We start from the raw sequence: 5,367 nt of genomic DNA, 5'->3' as shown, positions 1-5,367 counted from the left end.
CTTTGATTACCCCTTGAAGTCGCCGTGCTAGTACTTTCATTAAAAGTTTGTAATCACAATTAGTTAGTGATATCGGTCTATACGAAGAAACTAATTTTAACTTCTCCGAGTATTCTGTCTTAGGTATCAAAACTGTATGTGCTTCACTAAAGGACCTAGGGAGGACATTAAGTTTATAAGCTTGATTGAAGACATCTGCAAGTACTTGGGATAATTCATTTTTGAACTCCTTATAAAACGAAGCACTAAGCCCGTCCGGCCCTGGAGATTTATCCGGATTCATTTTATCTATAGCCCTTTCTACTTCCGTCGGCGTTATAGATAGCTCTAAAGCTGATTTGGTGTTATCTGACAACTTCGGCATTCTGCTAAGGAACTCTTGCTTAAATTCCTCTGAATCAATGGGCGTGCTGCGCCACTGTGCTGCATTGTAGTTACGTGGCAAAATGTGAATTAAGAAAGTGCGCACTAATGCAAAATAATAATAAATTAGCAGAGCGTGGCATCTATCCACGGACTTCTGGGTTATGGGCCCAGCACGTTTCCACTGCGCCACCTTGATGCACTCTGGTTCTGTGAAAAAATGGGCAGTAAGAAAGTGCACACTATTGCAAATGAAAATAAATATAGCAGGGCGTGGTTTCGATCCACGAACCTCTGGGTTATAACCCAGCAGGCTTCCACCACGCCACTCTGCTGCACTCTAGTTACATGGGATAATGTGCAGTTAGATTAGAAACTGCGCACTAATGCTAAAGGATATAAAATTACCAGAGCGTGGTTTAGATCCATGAACCTCTGAATTATAGGCCCAGACCGCTTCCACTGCGACACTCTGCGGCACTCTAATTACGTGAGAAATTGTGCAGTAAGAAACTGCGCACTAATGCAAAAGAACTATACAATTTGCAGAGCGGGGTTTCGATCCACGGACCTCTGGGTTATGGACCCAGCACGCTTCCACTGCGCCACTCGGCTGCACTCTAGTTACGTGAGAAAATGTGCAGTGAGAAACTGCGCACTAAAGCAAAAAATCATACAATTAGCAGAGCGTGGTTTCGATCTACGAATTTCTGGGTTATGAGCCCAGCACGCTTCCACTGCGCCACTCTGCTGCACTCTAGTTACGTTAGAAAATGTGCAGTAAGAAACTGCGCACTTATCCAAAAGAAAATAAAATTAGCAGAGCGTGGTTTCGATCCACGGACCTTGGGGTGATGGGCCAAGCACGCTTACACTGCGCCCCTCTGCTGCACTCTAGGTACATGAAAAAATGGGCAGTAAGAAAGTGCACACTATCGCAAGTTAAAATAAAGTTAGCAGGGCGTGGTTTCGATCCGCGAACTTCTTGGTTATGGGCCCATCACGCTTCCACTGCGCCACTCTGCTGCACTCTAGTTACGTGATAAAATGTGCAGTAAGAAACTGCGCACTTATGCAATAGAAAATAAAATTAGCAGAGCATAGTTTCGATCGACTGACAACTGGGTTATGGGCCCAGCACGCTTCCACTGCGCCCTTCTGCTGTATTATAGTTCGGTGAAAAAATGTGCAGTAAGAAACTGCGCACTTAGGCAAAAGAAAATAAAATTAGCAGAGCGTGGTTTCGATCCACGGACACCTGGTTTATGGGCCCAGCACGCTTTCACTGCGCCCCTCCACTGCACTCTAGTTACGTGAGAAAATGTGCCGTAAGAAACTGCACACAATGCAAAGAAAATAAAATTAGCAGAGCGTGGTTTCCATCCAAGAACCTCTGAGTTACAGGTTCAGCACGCTTTCACTGCGCCACCCTCCTGCAGTACAGCTATGTGGGAAAAGGTGCAGTAAGAAAGTGGGCACTAATGCAAAAGAATATATATTTAGCAGAGCGTGGTTTTGACCTATGGACCGCTGGGATATGGCCTCTGCAAACTCCAACTACGCCACTCTACTGCACTGTAGTAACGTGGGAAAATAGGCAGTAAGAATGTGCGCACTAATACAAAAGAAAATGGAATTAGCAGAGCGTAGTTTCGATCCACGCACCTCTGGGTTGTGGGCCCAGCCCGCTCCCACTGCGCCACTCTGCTGCACTCTAGTTGCGTGAGAGAATGTGGAGTAAGAAACTGCGCACTTATGCAAAAGAAAATAAATTAGCAGATCGTGGTTTCGATCCACGGACCTCTGGGTTTTGGGCCCAGCACGCTTCCACTGCGCCACTCTGCTGCACTCTAGTTACGTGATAAAATGTGCAGTAAGAAACTGCGCACTTATGCAAAAGAAAATAAAATTAGCAGAGCGTAGTTTCGATCGACGGACAACTGGGTTATGGGCCCAGCACGCTTCTACTGCGCCCCTCCGCTGCACTCTAGTTACGTGGGAAAATGTGCAGTAAGAAAGTATGCACTAATGCAAAAGAAAATAAAATTAGCAGAGCGTGGTTTCGATCCACGGACCTCTGGGTTATGGGCCCAGCCCGCTTCCAGTGCGCCACTCTGCTGCACTCTAGTTACGTGAGAAAATGTGCAGTAAGAAACTGCACACAATGCAAAGAAAAGGAAATTAGCAGAGCGTGGTTTCGATCCACGGAGACCTGGGTTATGGGCCCAGCACGCTTTCACTGCGCCCCTCCGCTGCACTCTAGTTACGTGGGAAAATGTGCAGTAAGAAAGTATGCACTAATGCAAAAGAAAATAAAATGAGCAGAGCGTGGTTTCGATCCACGGACCTCTGGGTTATGGGCCCAGCCCGCTTCCACTGCGCCACTCTGCTGCACTCTAGTTACGTGAGAAAATGTGCAGTAAGAAACTGCACACAATGCAAAGATTTTAAAATTAGCAGAGCGTGGTTTCCATCCAAGAACCTCTGGGTTACGGGTTCAGCACGCTTTCACTGCGCCACTCTCCTGCAGTACAGTTATGTGGGAAAAGGTGCAGTAGGAAAGTGGGCACTAATGCAAAAGAATATGTAATTAGCAGAGCGTGGTTTTGACCTATGGACCGCTGGGATATGGCCTCAGCAAACTCCAACTGCGCCACTCTACTGCACTGTAGTTACGTGGGAAAATAGACAGTAGGAATGTGCGCACTAATGCAAAAGAAAATGGAATTAACAGAGCGTGGTTTTGATCCACGGACCTCTGGGTAATGGGCCCAGCACGCTTCCACTGCACCACTCTGCTGCATTCTACTTACGTGGCAAAATGTGCAGTAAGAAAGTGCGCAGTAATGCAAAAAGAATATCAAATTAGCAGAGCGTGCTTTCGATCCACGGACTTCTGGGTTATGGGCCCAGCACGCTTTCACTGCGCCACTCTGCTGCAATTTAGTTACGTGGGAAAATGTGCAGTTAGAAAGTGCGCAACGATGCAAAAAACTTATAAAATTAGCAGAGCGTGCTTTCGATCCACGGACCTCTGGGTTATGGGCCCAGCACGCTTCCACTGCGCCACTCTGCTGCACTCTAGTTACGTGAGAAAATGGGAAGTAAGAAAGTGCACACTATTGCAAATGAAAATAAAGTTAGCAGGGCGTGGTTTCAATCCACGAACCTCTGGGTTATGACCCAGCACGCTTCCACTGCGCCACTCTGCTGCACTCTAATTCCGTGGAAAAATGTGCAGTAAGAAAGTACGCACTGTGCGAAAGAATAATAAATTAGCAGAGCGTGGTTTCGATCCACGGACCTCTGGGTTATGGGCCCAGCACGCTTCCACTGCGCCACTCTGCTGCACTCTAGTTACGTGAAAAAATGCGCAGTAAGAAACTGCGCACTTATGCAACAGAAAATAAAATTAGCAGAGCGTAGTTTCAATCCACGGACAACTGGGTTATGGCCGCAGCACGCTTCCACTGCGCCACTCTGCTGCATTCTAGTCATGTGGGAAATTTGCAGTAAGAAAGTGCGCACTAATGCAAAAAGAATATAAAATTAGCAGAGCGTGGTTTCGATCCACGGACCTTGGGGTGATGGGCCAAGCACGCTTACACTGCGCCCCTCTGCTGCACTCTAGGTACATGAAAAAATGGGCAGTAAGAAAGTGCACACTATCGCAAGTTAAAATAAAGTTAGCAGGGCGGGGTTTCGATCCACGAACTTCTTGGTTATGGGCCCAGCACGTTTCCACTGCGCCACTCTGCTGCACTCTAGTTACGTGATAAATTGTGCAGTAAGAAACTGCGCTCTTATGCAATAGAAAATAAAATTAGCAGAGCATAGTTTCGATCGACTGACAACTGGGTTATGGGCCCAGCACGCTTCCACTGCGCCCTTCTGCTGTATTATAGTTCGGTGAAAAAATGTGCAGTAAGAAACTGCGCACTTAGGCAAAAGAAAATAAAATTAGCAGAGCGTGGTTTCGATCCACGGACCTCTGGGTACTGGGCCCAGCACGCTTCTACTGTGCCGCTCTTCTGCACTCAAGTTACTTGAGAAAATGTGCAGTAGGAAACTGCGCACTTATGCAAAAGAAAATAAAATTAGCAGAGCGTGGTTTCAATCCACGAACACATGGGTTATGGCCCCAGCACGCTTCCACTGCGCCACTCTGCTGCATTCTAGTCATGTGGGAATTTTGAAGTAAGAAAGTGTGCAGTAATGCAAAAAGAATATCAAATTAGCAGAGCGTGCTTTCGATCCACGGACCTCTGGGTTATGGGCCCAGCACGCTTCCACTGCGCCACTCTGCTGCACTCTAGTTACGTGAGAGAATGTGCAGTAAGAAACTGCGTACTAATGCAAAAAATTGTACAAATCGCAGAGCGTGGTTTCGATCCACGGACATCTGGGTTATGGGCCCAGCACGCTTCCACTGCGCCACTCTACTGCACTCAAGTTACGTGAGAAAATGTGCAGTAGGAAACTGCGCACTTATGCCAAAGGAAATAAAATTAGCAGAGCGGGGGTTTCGATCCACGGACACATGGGTTATGGCCCCAGCACGCTTCCACTGGGCCACTCTGCTGCATTATAGTGAGGTGGGAAATTTTGCAGTAAGAAAGTGCCCACTAATGCAAAAAGAATATAAAATTAGCAGAGCGTGGTTTCGATCCACGGACCTCTGGGTGATGGGCCAAGCACGCTTACACTGCGCTCTCTGCTGCACTCTAGTTACGTGAAAAAATGGGCAATCAGAAAGTGCACACTATTGCAAATGAAAATAAAGTTAGCAGGGCGTGGTTTCAATCCACGAACCTCTGGGTTATGACCCAGCACGCTTCCACTGCGCCACTCTGCTGCACTCTAATTCCGTGGAAAAATGTGCTGTAAGAAAGTACGCACTGTGCGAAAGAATAATAAATTAGCATAGCGTGGTTTCGATCCACGGAGACCTGGGTTATGGGCCCAGCACGCTTTCACTGCGCCCCTCCGCTGCACTCTAGTTAC

At 47.2% G+C, this 5,367-nt stretch overlaps 1 non-coding gene across 1 annotated transcript; it reads right to left on the bottom strand.

The window, feature by feature from the left end:
• Nucleotides 1–2,136: 2,136 nt before the first annotated feature.
• TRNAL-CAA (transfer RNA leucine (anticodon CAA)) lies at nt 2,137–2,208 on the bottom strand. Its single transcript has one exon. It is a non-coding gene; the product is annotated as a tRNA-Leu (tRNA).
• Between the last annotated feature and the right edge of the window lie 3,159 nt (nt 2,209–5,367).

The sequence above is a fragment of the Rhipicephalus microplus genome, chromosome 5 (assembly GCF_043290135.1).
Source record: "Rhipicephalus microplus isolate Deutch F79 chromosome 5, USDA_Rmic, whole genome shotgun sequence".
Classification (NCBI taxonomy): domain Eukaryota; kingdom Metazoa; phylum Arthropoda; class Arachnida; order Ixodida; family Ixodidae; genus Rhipicephalus; species Rhipicephalus microplus.
This window is presented reverse-complemented; position numbering and strand designations above follow the sequence as displayed.